Genomic DNA, 15,319 nt, shown 5'->3' with positions numbered 1-15,319 from the left:
ATTTAACGTGTTACCCGTGCCTGCGATTTTAATGTTGATATGAAAATCTTGTATACAATAAATATATAAATGTACTTTGTGCAAAAATCTGATATCATCTAAAATAACGGATTACATCTTGAATATTACATGGAGCTCCAATAGGTGTATAAAAAAACAGGCGCGTACTTGGATGCAATGTTGTGTCAAAATTTCTAATGAAGCAGTGAATAACTTTCATAGATTTAAGAAGTTGGACAAACGAACTTCAGACTTCTATGAGCAACGTATCCCGTTACACTGACTCACCAGCTTATGTTTAGAATACCACTACAGAATCTGAATTTGCGGTAACAGGAGAGAGGGGGGCAGTAGGTGATGAACAGAGGAGTGTGAGTAAATGGACATAGGAGCCCCCCCCCGGTTGGCCGTGTGGTCTAACGCACGGCTTTCCAGGCGGGAAGGAGCGCCTGGTCCCCGGCACGAGTTCGCCCGGCGGACTTGTGTCGTGGTCCCGTGAGCCGGCCAGTCTGTGGATGCTTTTTAGGCGGTTTTCCATCTGCCACGGCGAATGCGGGCTGGTTCCCCCTATTCCGCCTCAGTTACAGTATGTCGGCGATTGCTGCGCAAACAAGTTCTCCACGTACGCGTACACCACCATTACTCCACCACGCAGACATAGGGGTTACACTCGTCTGGTGTGATACGTTCGCTGCGGGGGTCCACCGGGGGCCAAACCGCACAATAACCGTGGGTCCGGTGTGGGGCGGCGGAGGGTTGAAGTGGACTGCGGTAGTCGTCGTGAGGTTGTGGACCACTGCGGCTGCGGCGGGGACGGAGCCTCTCCATCATTTCTAGGCCCCCGGTTCACGTACAATACAAACAGTACAAATGGACATAGGAAGCGGAAAGGAAGAGATGGAAGGGAGAAGGGGTTAGGAGGAGATGGAGGGGCAGAGGAAAAGATGGACATTGAAAGAGGGAAGAAGGGATGGAGAGGGGCAGAGAAAGGGAGCAGGGCGAGATGAAAAATTGGGAGTTGGAGGGGGGGAGGGGGGAAGGAGAAGATGGATTAACAGAAGAGGGAGGAGGCGCTAGCCAGAGCGACGACGAAGGAGGAGGTGATAGACAAAGACAGGCGGAAGAGGAGATGGATATAGGCAGGGGGGTGAAGGAAATTAGGACGTATATGCAATTACCATACACACAGTAGTAGAAACGTGTCCTTTCTCTTTTCCATTTAATCAGACGGCGCCACAGAAAAGCGTGACCGGGAACACCTAGTCTTATAACATATAAGTACGTCGGTAATACAGAAAGGGGGATCATTGTTACCAAAAATCGGGGAAAATACGTCAGCGATCTACTTCAGTATTTTTCCACGTTACCCCAATAAATCTTTGGATGGACGTAGGCTCTATCTTCTTAATATACGAGGGTTTAATGAAAAATAATGCCTCTACCATCGTTAATTGGGTTTGGATTAGAATATTTTAATAAATAAAACGCAGAAGTAATCCTTAGAATGTGATCTTTAGTTACTAGTGCACATTTTTCCACATATCCTATTGGATACATTTCTGGCAACGATGAACACGTTTTCTGTAGCCGTCACGGAAGAAGTCGACACTCTGTTTCCGCAACCACAGTCTCACAGTTCTCTCAACGTCTTCATCAGAAGCAAAATGATGTACCCGCAGATCGTCTTTCATTATCGGAAATCTGGACTGCATGGAGGGTGCAGTACGGTGGTGAGATGCAGTCTCTGAAGTTTTGCTGTAGTGGCACATGAAGTATGTGGTTTGGTATTGTCATGCTGCAGTAAAACATTTCCGTTTTCCTTTCTGATTCTTGATAGCCGTCGTTTCAGAGTTCGCAGCGTTGTGATAAAACACTGCATTTATTGTGCTTCCCAGAACACAGTGGGCACGATTTTTCCAGCTGAGGGCTGCTTCTTGAATTTCTTTTTCTGGGGCGAGTCTTTGTGTCGATATTCCATAGACCGACGTTTCATCTCCCGGAAGTAATGGTGTACCCACGTTTCGTCTCCTGTCACAATTGAATGGAGAAAGGCGTCATCTTCATTCTCGTAACGCGAGAGTAGTTCCTACAAAATTTCTAGTCTGTGCGCTTTCATTTAAGGAATTGGCATCCGGGGTACCCATCGTGCACAGATCTTCCGATGGACAAGAAAAGCAATAATGTGACCGACACGCTCTTCTGAAATGCCGATTGTGCTTGCACTTTCTCTCTGAGTGATACGACGATCATCCAGAATCAATCTGTGAACATTTTGCTTGTGATACTCGGTGGTTGCTGTCACAGGACGTCCAACTCTTTGTCACGCAGGTCAGATGTTCCCGCCTCAACACCTTTAAACTTACTCGCCCAACGAGGCACAGCACTCACATCAACACAATCACCATAAACGGCTTTCATTCTCTGATGAATCTCCTTTGGGGTGACACCTTCTGCTGTCAAGTATTCACTTACTGCACGTTGCTTAAATAGCATTTACCAACCGTTTGCGCGGGGTTCCATTCTTTACCCAGTAACAACACAGCCGTTCAATACTAAGGCTTCCTGGCATCTGGAGCTATAGAGAAGAGGCTAGTGAACAAGCCAGTACCTGCTGCATACTAGTGTTGTCAACTGTTGAAGGGTTACGAAGGTGGAGGCATTATTTTTCAGTCAACTCTCGTATATAATATACAAAATTCGGTATGCAAAAAGTAGGTATGAAAGATCTCGAAAAATTCTTGATCAATTTAACTCCAATTTTTGAAGGAAACTCTATTTAATATTTATATGGACATAGAAAATATACTTTTTCAATCAACAATGTGCAGGTTTCTGTTGAAACTGAATACGGGGAATAAAATACTGTGCTTTGCCCTGCTTTGAATACGTGCGGTTTTTGTCTTCCTTTGCAAATCACTTGTAACGACGATAGTGCGGCATTTAAATCATTAGAAAAATTGTTTCTCCCATAAATTAAATATATTTTTAAACAAAAGTTACATAAACAAAAATGTCCTGGTTTCTTTTGTTTCTCGCAGACGTTTTCACAGAAAACAGAAAAGTTGCGCTTACCGCTTACCAGTTTATGATCAGAACACTAATACGGATTTTGAATTCGCAATAACAGTAAACAAGACTCAAGATCAGAGAGAGGGGAAGGAGTACATGGAAAGAGCAGGGGTGACGATATGGACATAGAGGGGGAGAAGAAGGAGAAGGAAATGAGGACATATATCCAAATTCCCGTATGTTCTTTGCAATAGCAAAGCATTTCCGGATTTGCTACTATCCTATAAAAATAGTGCTAACATGTTTTGATTTTAAAGAGGTTTGTAATTCAACAGAGAAGCAATATCTTCGTTGATCCATTATGTATCGTGAGACGACGGCTGGCACGAACTTCTTGATGCAATAATTTACTAACAGCCGTATGTATTGTAGAAATTTATTTTATGAACTTCTATGTGCTACCAATTTCGGCGTTATATTAATGCCATCTTCAGGCCCCTGTACAATGAGTAGAAGAAATGTGCTATTATAAAAAATATAGAACATACATTGATAACTGACAGGTATCATGTTAACTATCGAAGTGGCTCAAAAAACATATTGTATATAACTAAAATTATGTGTAACAGGGGCAGATGTGGACTCTGACCACAATCTATTGGTTATGACCTGTAGATTAAAACTGAAGAAACTGCAAAAAGGTGGGAATTTAAGGAGATGGGACCTGGATAAACTAAAAGAACCAGAGGTTGTACAGAGATTCAGGGAGAGCATAAGGGAGCAATTGACAGGAATGGGGGAAATAAATACAGTAGAAGAAGAATGGGTAGCTTTGAGGGATGAAGTAGTGAAGGCAGCAGAGGATCAAGTAGGTAAAAAGACGAGGGCTAGTAGAAATCCTTGGGTAACAGAAGATATATTGAATTTAATTGATGAAAGGAGAACATATAAAAATGCAGTAAGTGAAACAGGCAAAAAGGAATACAAACGTCTCAAAAATGAGATCGACAGGAAGTGCAAAATGGCGAAGCAGGGATGGCTAGAGGACAAATGTAAGGATGTAGAGGCCTATCTCACTAGGGGTAAGATAGATACCGCCTACAGGAAAATTAAAGAGACCTTTGGAGATAAGAGAACGACTTGTATGAATATCAAGAGCTCAGATGGAAACCCAGTTCTAAGCAAAGAAGGGAAAGTAGAAAGGTGGAAGGAGTATATAGAGGGTCTATACAATGGCGATGTACTTGAGGACAATATTATGGAAATGGAAGAGGATGTAGATGAAAATGAAATGGGAGATATGATACTGCGCGAAGAGTTTGACAGAGCACTGAAAGAACTGAGTCGAAAGAAGGCCCCCGGAGTAGACAATATTCCATTGGAACTACTGACGGCCGTGGGAGAGCCAGTCCTGACAAAACTCTACCATCTGGTGAGCAAGATGTATGAAACAGACGAAATACCCTCAGACTTCAAGAAGAATATAATAATTCCAATCCCAAAGAAAGCAGGTGTTGACAGATGTGAAAATTACCGAACTATCAGCTTAATAAGTCACAGCTGCAAAATACTAACAAGAATTCTTTACAGACGAATGGAAAAACTAGTAGAAGCCAACCTCGGGGAAGATCAGTTTGGATTCCGTAGAAACACTGGAACACGTGAGGCAATACTGACCTTACGACTTATCTTAGAAGAAAGATTAAGGAAAGGCAAACCTACGTTTCTAGCATTTGTAGACTTAGAGAAAGCTTTTGACAATGTTGACTGGAATACTCTCTTTCAAATTCTAAAGGTGGCAGGGGTAAATTACAGGGAGCGAAAGGCTATTTACAATTTGTACAGAGACCAGATGGCAGTTATAAGAGTCGAGGGACATGAAAGGGAAGCAGTGGTTGGGAAGGGAGTAAGACAGGGTTGTAGCCTCTCCCCGATGTTGTTCAATCTGTATATTGAGCAAGCAGTAAAGGAAACAAAAGAAAAATTCGGAGTAGGTATTAAAATTCATGGAGAAGAAATAAAAAGTTTGAGGTTCGCCGATGACATTGTAATTCTGTCAGAGACAGCAAAGGACTTGGAAGAGCAGTTGAATGGAATGGACAGTGTCTTGAAAGGAGGATATAAGATGTACATCAACAAAAGCAAAACAAGGATAATGGAATGTAGTCTAATTAAGTCGGGTGATGCTGAGGGAATTAGATTAGGAAATGAGGCACTTACAGTAGTAAAGGAAATTTGTTAACATCGAGTATTGATTTAAGTGTCAGGAAGTCATTTCTGAAAGTATTCGTATGGAGTGTAGCCATGTATGGAAGTGAAACATGGACGATAAATAGTTTGGACAAGAAGAGAATAGAAGCTCTCGAAATGTGGTGCTACAGAAGAATGCTGAAGATTAGATGGGTAGATCACATAACTAATGAGGAAGTATTGAATAGGATCGGGGAGAAGAGAAGTTTGTGGCACAACTTGACCAGAAGAAGGGTTCGGTTGGTAGGACATGTTCTGAGGCATCAAGGGATCACCAATTTAGTATTGGAGGGCAGCGTGGAGGGTAAAAATCGTAGAGGGAGACCAAGAGATGAATACACTAAGCAGATTCAGAAGGATGTAGGTTGCAGTAGGTACTGGGAGATGAAAAAGCTTGCACAGGATAGAGTAGCATGGAGAGCTGCATCAAACCAGTCTCAGGACTGAAGACCACAACAACAACAACATGTGTAACATTAGGGCACATATGCCTCTGCCTGTGTCATGCTGTCGTTAATAGTTTTCACTGTTTTACTCGAATATAGCATGATACATGAACATGTGTATACGCTAATATTCAAATGGCTCAAATGGCTCTGAGTACTATGGGACTTAACATCTATGGTCATCAGTCCCCTAGAACTTAGAACTACTTAAACCTAACTAACCTAAGGACAGCACACAACACCCAGCCATCACGAGGCAGAGAAAATTCCTGACCCCGCTGGGAATCGAACCCGGGAACCCGGGCGTGGGAAGCGAGAACGCTACCGCACGACCACGAGATGCGGGCGCTAATATTCATAAAACCATACCACACAGTTGTAATAGGCCATGTAGCACATCAAATGTACTTCATACAGTCGTATGTCCAGTGGAAGAATTTTTTTTCCTTTTCTGTAATAATTAACTACTATAGATAACAATAAAATAAATTAAAATACAAGAAAATGTGACAACCATGTCAGAATACATATGTTACATATGTGTGATCTAAGTCGTATTGTGTGTGGTACGACAAACAGCTGCCGCAATATTTACGATAAAAAGCATAAAGGAGTGTGTCTTAAAACCCAATTGCATTCACGAAGTAAACCAATGCAGTCGTACTATAAAATCATCAAACACCTGGTCATCGTAGGCACTCCATTAGGATCCTTACGTAGGACAACCCCACATTGTGCTGAGTGGAATAATGCAAAGCCAGCAGCTGCCTCATACAGTCATGGTTACAAAGAAGATTCTCAGTCTCTGTATGTCAAAATGTCTATCTCCCTACATCTAAGTTCTATACAATTATGCAGAATTATACCAAGTGGAATTGACTGAATAAAAAGGAAAGAAGAAAAACAGAAATATAGGAGGCCACCTATATGTCTGAACATAAATCTCAAAATGAAATGTATACCATCCCTAAGGCTAAGAGTTTCACCTATAACTATGTCAAATCATTCTCAGGTTGCATTAAGGCTGGGTGTAGTAGCGTATGAGATGATTATCCGGATTTTAAGTACATCATCCAGTGTCATCATATTCTGTCTAATGACCTTAATGAGTCGGAAACTATCTGTATGGGTCAAAATGTCATGGTACCTAAGAACTGCTCAAAATATTTGACTAGCTAAAATCAAACAATAACGGACATATACCCATTAGCTAAGTGTCAGGGAATGCAATGTTGCATCAAGTATACAATTGGTTAAGTGGCAACTCAAGAGTGCAACGATAGGTGAACAGTACAGTAATCCTAAAGGGCTAGAAAATGATGTTGGACACATTTGCAAGTTATGGCAGAGGACAACTTCCATAAGAGGAGAAAAAATGTAGTATTGACCATAAGCGACTTTATAGGCAAATATCAAAGTAGCATCTAAGTGCAGTACACAAAATTCCAAAATATTATTTTGCAATCCCCATGATAATCAGTACTCAAGTATTATAAGTACCTCATTTGAAGGCGTATGGCAACATTGACCTAACAATAGCTATGAGAATATAAATAATTTTGCTGGTACATCACTGATGACCTGGACCAAAGTACCACACATAATACGACCTAGACCACACATATGTAACTTATGTATTCTGACATGGTTGTCACATTTTCTTGTATTTTAATTTATTTTATTGTTATCTACACTCCTGGAAATTGAAATAAGAACACCGTGAATTCATTGTCCCAGGAAGGGGAAACTTTATTCACACATTCCTGGGGTCAGATACATCACATGATCACACTGACAGAACCACAGGCACATAGACACAGGCAACAGAGCATGCACAATGTCGGCACTAGTACAGTGTATATCCACCTTTCGCAGCAATGCAGGCTGCTATTCTCCCATGGAGACGATCGTAGAGATGCTGGATGTAGTCCTGTGGAACGGCTTGCCATGCCATTTCCACCTGGCGCCTCAGTTGGACCAGCGTTCGTGCTGGACGTGCAGACCGCGTGAGACGACGCTTCATCCAGTCCCAAACATGCTCAATGGGGGACAGATCCGGAGATCTTGCTGGCCAGGGTAGTTGACTTACACCTTCTAGAGCACGTTGGGTGGCACGGGATACATGCGGACGTGCATTGTCCTGTTGGAACAGCAAGTTCCCTTGCCGGTCTAGGAATGGTAGAACGATGGATTCGATGACGGTTTGGATGTACCGTGCACTATTCAGTGTCCCCTCGACGATCACCAGTGGTGTACGGCCAGTGTAGGAGATCGCTCCCCACACCATGATGCCGGGTGTTGGCCCTGTGTGCCTTGGTCGTATGCAGTCCTGATTGTGGCGCTCACCTGCACGGCGCCAAACACGCATACGACCATCATTGGCGCCAAGGCAGAAGCGACTCTCATCGCTGAAGACGACACGTCTCCATTCGTCCCTCCATTCACGCCTGTCGCGACACCACTGGAGGCGGGCTGCACGATGTTGGGGCGTGAGCGGAAGACGGCCTAACGGTGTGCGGGACCGTAGCCCAGCTTCATGGAGACGGTTGCGAATGGTCCTCGCCGATACCCCAGGAGCAACAGTGTCCCTAATTTGCTGGGAAGTGGCGGTGCGGTCCCCTACGGCACTGCGTAGGATCCTACGGTCTTGGCGTGCATCCGTGCGTCGCTGCGGTCCGGTCCCAGGTCGACGGGCACGTGCACCTTCCGCCGACCACTGGCGACAACATCGATGTACTGTGGAGACCTCACGCCCCACGTGTTGAGCAATTCGGCGGTACGTCCACCCGGCCTCCCGCATGCCCACTATACGACTATACGCCCTCGCTCAAAGTCCGTCAACTGCACATACGGTTCACGTCCACGCTGTCGCGGCATGCTACCAGTGTTAAAGACTGCGATGGAGCTCCGTATGCAACGGCAAACTGGCTGACACTGACGGCGGCGGTGCACAAATGCTGCGCAGCTAGCGCCATTCGACGGCCAACACCGCGGTTCCTGGTGTGTCCGCTGTGCCGTGCGTGTGATCATTGCTTGTACAGCCCTCTCGCAGTGTCCGGAGCAAGTATGGTGGGTCTGACACACCGGTATCAATGTGTTCTTTTTTCCATTTCCAGGAGTGTATATTAGTTAATTCTTATTGAAAAAGATTCTCCCACTATTCCACTGGTACATCAGGTAAGAAAAGCTGAAGAGAAAGCAGACCACAAAGGCTACAAAGTCTAAACGTGCCGCAAGGCAGATAACCAAATGACAACGATTATGTTTCGTTACCCAGAGACTCACTCCTCAGAATCTTGAAGACGTCTGCATTAGATACGAAAACTCCTCAAATAACAACACAGAACTATTACAAATACAGTATCTAAAGTTAAATTTATTGGAAATGCTACCAGTCCCTTAGAAATTTACCAGGAGTCAGACAAAGAGACAGTCCCTCAGCACTAATGCTCAACTGTGTGCTGGAAACAATAATAAGAGAATGCAAAACAGAGCAAGACAAACGAAAAGAGAATAGCTCAACAAAGCGTGGTAAATAGAAAGAAGTAATACGAGTAAATTGCTTAGCCTTTTCAGATGATCTTGCAATCATAGATGGAATAAGGAATCCAGAAGATATGTGGGTGAAAACATAAACAGAAAATTGAAAAATTAAATGAAAAGTATATACCTGAAAGTGAGAAAGCTGTACAGTAAAAAAAAGAAGTTTATAAAGATGTTAAATTAATGCATTATCACACAGCTGTAAAGCCATAAGTCCACTACGGATCAGAAACACTACTTCTAGCCGGATGCAAAATGGCATTAGAACTTTTGGAAAAGATAGGAAGAAGAAGTGTTGATACGCAACTGCATTGAATCGATTTTACGTTTCGTGTACGGGAGCGGTCAGTGCTTTTCTCTGATTACTTGACTGTCAGTGGAGCGCCATCTATTCGTTGCCCAGATTAATCGTAAGTGAATCAGACTATTGTCCATTTCAGGAGCTCAGCGAACCCTGTTGTGTATGGGACGCTGGTGCTGACGTATGGCGTATCGTCGAAAATATGTTCGATTTTCTCGACATTATCAATACTGGGATTTTTGAGCTCTCGATAGCATCATCCTCATGACTAATGTTGGATCTCTTGTAATACTGGATAGTAAGATTGAATGGCGACGTGAGAGAAACAGCCGTTGCTGGAAGTAAGCATCGTGATCAGCTTTATACACTATGTGATCAGAAGTATGCGGACACATCCAAAAACATACGTTTTTCATATCAGCTGTTCTGTGCTGTCATCTACTGCCAGGTACTCCATATCAGCGACCTCATTAGTCATTAGACATCGTGAGAGAGCGGAATGGGGCGCTCCGCGGAACTCGCGGACTTCGAACGTTTTCAGGTGATTGGGTGTCATTTGTGTCATACGTCTGTACGCGGGATTTCCACAATCCTAAAGATCCCTAGGTCCACTGTTCGGATGTGATAGTGAACTGGAAACGTGAAGTGACACGTACAGCACAAAAGCGTACAGGCCGACCTCGTCTGATGAGTGACAGAGACTGCCGACAATTGCAGAGGGTCGTACATCTACATCTACATCTACATTGATACTCCGCAAGCCACCCAACGGTGTGTGGCGGAGGGCACTTTACGTGCCACCGTCATTACCTCCCTTTCCTGTTCCAGTCTCTTATGGTTCGCGGGAAGAACGACTGTCTGAAAGCCTCCGTGCGCGCTCTAATCTCTCTAATTTTACATTCGTGATCTCCTCGGGAAGTATAAGTAGGGGGAAGCAATATATTTGATACCTCATCCAGAAACGCACCCTCTCGAAACCTGGCGAGCAAGCTACACCGCGATGCAGAGCGCCTCTCTTGCAGAGTCTGCCACTTGAGTTTATTAAACATCTCCGTAACGCTATCACGGTTACCAAATAACCCAGTGACGAAACGCGCCGCTCTTCTTTGGATCTTCTCTATCTCCTCCGTCAACCCGACCTGGTACGGATCCCACACTGATGAGCAATACTCAAGTATAGGTCGAACGAGTGTTTTGTAAGCCACCTCCTTTGTTGATGGACTACAATAGGCAGACATCTATCCAGACCATCACACAGGAATTCCAAACTGCATCAGGATCCACTGTAAGCATTACGATAGTTAGGCGAGAGGGTGAGAAAACATGGATGTCATGGTAGAACGGCTGCTCATAAGCCACACCTCACACTGGTAAGTGCCAAACGACGCCTCGCTTGGTGAAAGGAGCGTAAACATTGGGCGATTGAACAGTGGAAAAACGCTATGTGACGAACCACGATACACAATGTGGCGATCCGATGGCAGGGTGTGGGTATGGCGAATGCCCGGTGAACATCGTCTGGCAGCATGTGTAGTGCTAAGAGTAAAATTCTGAGGCGGTGGTGTTATGGTGTGGTCGTGTTTTTCATGGAGAGTGCTTGCACTCCTTGTTTTGTGTGGCACTATCACGGCTCAGGCCTACAGCACCTTCTTGCTTCCCACTGTTGAAGAGCAATTCAGGAATTGCGATTGCAGCTTTCAACTCGATCGAGCAGCCCTTCATAATGCACGGCCTGTGGCGGGATGGTTACACGACAATAACATTCCTGTAATGGACTGGCCTGTACAGAGTCCTGACCTGAATCATAGAGAGCATGTTTGGGATGTTTTGGAACGCAGAGTTCGTGCCACCGACCGACATCGATACCTCTCCTCAGTGCAGCATTCCGTGAAGAATGGGCTGTCATTCCCCAAGGAACCTTCCGGCACCTGACTGAACTTATACCTGAGAGAGTGGAAGATGTCATCGAAGCTGTGGTTGGGCCAACACCATATTAAATTGTACCATTACCAATGGAAGGCGCCACGAACTTTTAAGTCGTTTTCGGCCAGGTGTCCGGATACTTCTGATCACATAATGTGGAGTAGAAAATTCTTTTCTAACTTTTTTTTTTTTTGGTTCTCCGCGCCCATTAATTCACTTGACCGATTTTGTTACGAATTCCTCCTCTTAGGATAAATTTGTTCTTAAAATGTCCTTTCCTGGAGAATCTAGGATATTCTGGGAAGTTATGTACGTTTCTCCACAGTAAACGTTTACAGGGTACGAACAAGGTTTTAAATTCCGTTCATCGCCCTCAAATACCTACCACTTCAATCTACTTTGCACGTTCATCGCCCTCAAATACCTACCACTTCAATCTACTTTGCAACAGCACCAGGTATAATATCAGATGATTGAAAATAAATATGAATTCTTAAACAATTTTTATGGTGAATTCAAAGCCGTTCTTAGTTTTCTTTTGTCACATACAGTATTTTCATAATAAATCGAAGCAGCCCCATACTCTGGGGTTGGGTTGTTTGGGGAAGGAGACCAGACAGCGAGGTCATCGGTCTCATCGGATTAGGGAAGGATGGGGAAGGAAGTCGGCCGTAGCATTTCAAAGAAACCATCCCAGCATTTCCCTGGAGCGATTTAGGGAAATCACGGAAAACCTAAATCGGGATGTCCGGACGCGGGATTGAACCGTCGTCCTCCCGAATGCGAGTCCAGTGTCTAACCACTGCGCCACCTCGCTCGGTCCATACTCTGGATATTAGCTTAGGCGAACATATGCAGGAATCCTGCATGGCCGTTCTAGGCAGGTCATAGTGGAAGTGGTTTGCCGTTGCCTTACTCCGGCTTGTTACGCAAAATCGAGTGTGTACCTGTGTAGTGTGAACGAGTGTGATGGGTACTTGTATAGCACGCTGTTGAGTTTGTGTTGTCATGGATGCAGTGAAGGGAGAGGTTGAAACCGTTTCCGGCAGATACCCTGCTCCTCTGCAAGAGCACCAAGGAGACCACCGAGCTCGACCTCCCCATCCGACAGACTGATCACCATATACAGCGCCACATGCCCTCTCTTCTCGAGACAGGCAGAGAGATTTGTAATTTAATTCACCATATGGCCCCAAAGGCAGAGAAAATTTTCCACCAGCAAAGACTCCAACTGTCTTACCTCTGAGTCGAGTGCCACCCCACACGTGTGCTTTAGCGATCCCGGCTACGGTGACGGGTAAGCAGAATAATGTACATGCTGTATTGGATTTTAATATGTGAGTGGAGTTGCCAGGCAAAGAAAAGCATTGGCGTGCAAAGGTTGGCCTAATCGGAGACATTTTGTGTCCGGCACTATAAACTTCTTGAATGCTGGTAGACTTCAAGAAATATTGATTTCATTAATACTCATCCAAATGAATTTGCTGAAGCAGTTTGTAAGAGCTCTTACATAAGACGGCTTTAGCTTTAAGCAATTTCTTATCCACTTTCCCTCCATCAGGCAAGAAAAGTTGATAACTGGAAATTTTTTTGATCCTCAGTTTCACAAGTTGATGACACAGTACTAATTTGAGAACTCAAAGAATGTCAGAGGAAAAGATGCATTGGCTGCCTTCAGCTCTGATACTAGAACTTCCTAGGACGAGAAAAACTTCCATATCACAACAATGTCAAAACCGTGTTGGAAGATTGCCACAAGAGTTGCAACACCAGTGTTAAAGTTCACTCTCCACACACTCACTCTGACTGCTTCTCTGAAAATCGGGGATTATAGTGATGTGTACGGAGAACGCATCCACTAGGGCATTAAAGAGGATGAAGAGAGGGTATCAGAGAAGATGGAATTGAAATATTATATTCGACTATTGTTGGAAGTTGAAGCGGGACTGTATGGTTGGAAGTTATACCACGAAACTGAAAAGAACGAAGTTTGAAAATTCATTGTGGCAGAGACTCAGAACGTTGATAAGAGACCTTTAGAGAGCATTTTAGTTCATGCCTAAAAATAAAACAATAATTATAAAAACACAGATATTGATTGAAATTTTACGATGGGCGTTCAAGAACAATGCAACACATTTTTTCTCGTCCAGTTTCGGTTGAAAACATGAGGAAATTGCTGTCGCACATCGTGGAATACTCCCCCTTCAGCACCTATAGTTACACTAAGTTCAGAAGGTGGCGGCACTGTACCAGTAACCTTCAAAATGGCGTCTGTAACGGAGGTGTGTTCCAAGCAGAAATCCGTAATTGAGCTTCTTTTGCGGGAAAACCAGAGCATCGCAGATGTTCATAGGCGCTTGCAGAATGTTTACGTAGATCTGGCAGTGAACAAAAGCACGATGAGTCGTTGGGCGAGGTGTCTGACATAATCGTAATAAGGTCCCGCACACCTGTCCGGTCTCCCGCGCGCCGGCTAGCCCCACACAGGTATGACTCCTGCAATGTTGGAACGTGCGTAAACTCTCAATTGAGGTGATCGACGGATCCCAACCAAACACATCGCTGCAGAACTTGGCGTCTCTGTTGCTGGTGCTGACACACTCGTCCACCAGGTATGTGCCCGCCGGGTTCCTCGCTGCCTAACAAAAGACCGACCGTCTGTGCGGAACTGTTTGAGCGTTACGAAGTTGATCGTGACAATTTTTTGTCGAACGTCGTCACAGGCGATGAAACATGGGTTCATCACTTTGAATTGAAAAAAGACGTCCATGGAGCAGCGCCATGCCACTACTCCCTCGAAGAAAAAGTTCAATGCCACATTGTAAGTAGGCTGTTTAGGTTTTTTGTTGGTAACGCCACGTAGCGCTCTATATGAAAATCACTGGCTGTGCTGTGTGCAGTCTGTAGCTGGTTGGCATTGTTGGAACATTCTTCGCTATTGTAGTGTTGGGCAGTTGGATGTGAACAGCGCGTAGCGTTGCGCAGTCGGAGATGAGCCGCCAGCAGTGGTGGATGTGGGGGGAGAGATGGCGGAATTTTGAAAGCGGACGATCTGGACGTGTGTACATCAGAAAGAGTAAATTTGTAATATTGGACATCATGGACTGATATATATATATATATATATATATATATATATATATATATATATATTATGACTTTTGAACACTATTAAGGTAAATACATTGTTCGTTCTTCGTTCTCTATCAAAATCTTTCATTTGCTAACTATGCCTATCAGCAGTTAGTGCCTTCAGTAGTTTGAATCTTTTATTTAGCTGGCAGTAGTGGCGCTCGCTGTAGTGCAGTAGTTCGAGTAACGAAGATTTTTGTGAGGTAAGTGATTTGTGAAACGTATAGGTTAATGTTAGTCAGGGCCATTCTCTTGTAGGGATTTTTGAAAGTCAGATTGCGCTGCGCTAAAAATATTGTGTGTCAGTTTAGTGTTGATCAGAATAGGTAAAGAGTGAAATGTCTGAGTAAGTTCAGTTCTGCTCAGCTGTCTGAAACTCAAATAATGTAAGAGGTTTATCAGCACAGTAATTCATTAATTTTTCTAAGGGAACGTTTCAACATCCTCAGCTGCTTAAGTCATGATGACTGTTTACTGGGACTTATTCTATTTGGTTGGGGGTTATTCTGTTTGGTCTCCTCCCTCATGGTACAACTATATTGTGCTACCCTCAGGAAACTGAAGAAACGAATTCAGTGTATTCGTCGCCACAAAAATGCAAACGAACTTCTCCTTCTCCATGACAGTAAAGGAAACAGAAGTCTGCGTTGGTTCCTAAGATAGTCTTCGAGAGCGTCGTGAGACAATAAAGTAAGTAGTACCCGCCTAAGAC

General features: G+C 44.1%; 1 protein-coding gene across 1 annotated transcript in view; it reads right to left on the bottom strand.

Annotated features, from left to right (window-relative positions):
• LOC126480678 (peroxidasin) overlaps window positions 1-15,319 on the bottom strand; it is a 221,510-nt gene that overhangs the window by 104,556 nt on the left and 101,635 nt on the right. The window lies entirely within an intron of this gene.

This window comes from Schistocerca serialis, chromosome 5 (genome assembly GCF_023864345.2).
Source record: "Schistocerca serialis cubense isolate TAMUIC-IGC-003099 chromosome 5, iqSchSeri2.2, whole genome shotgun sequence".
In the NCBI taxonomy this organism is placed as follows: Eukaryota; Metazoa; Arthropoda; class Insecta; order Orthoptera; family Acrididae; genus Schistocerca; species Schistocerca serialis.
This window is presented reverse-complemented; position numbering and strand designations above follow the sequence as displayed.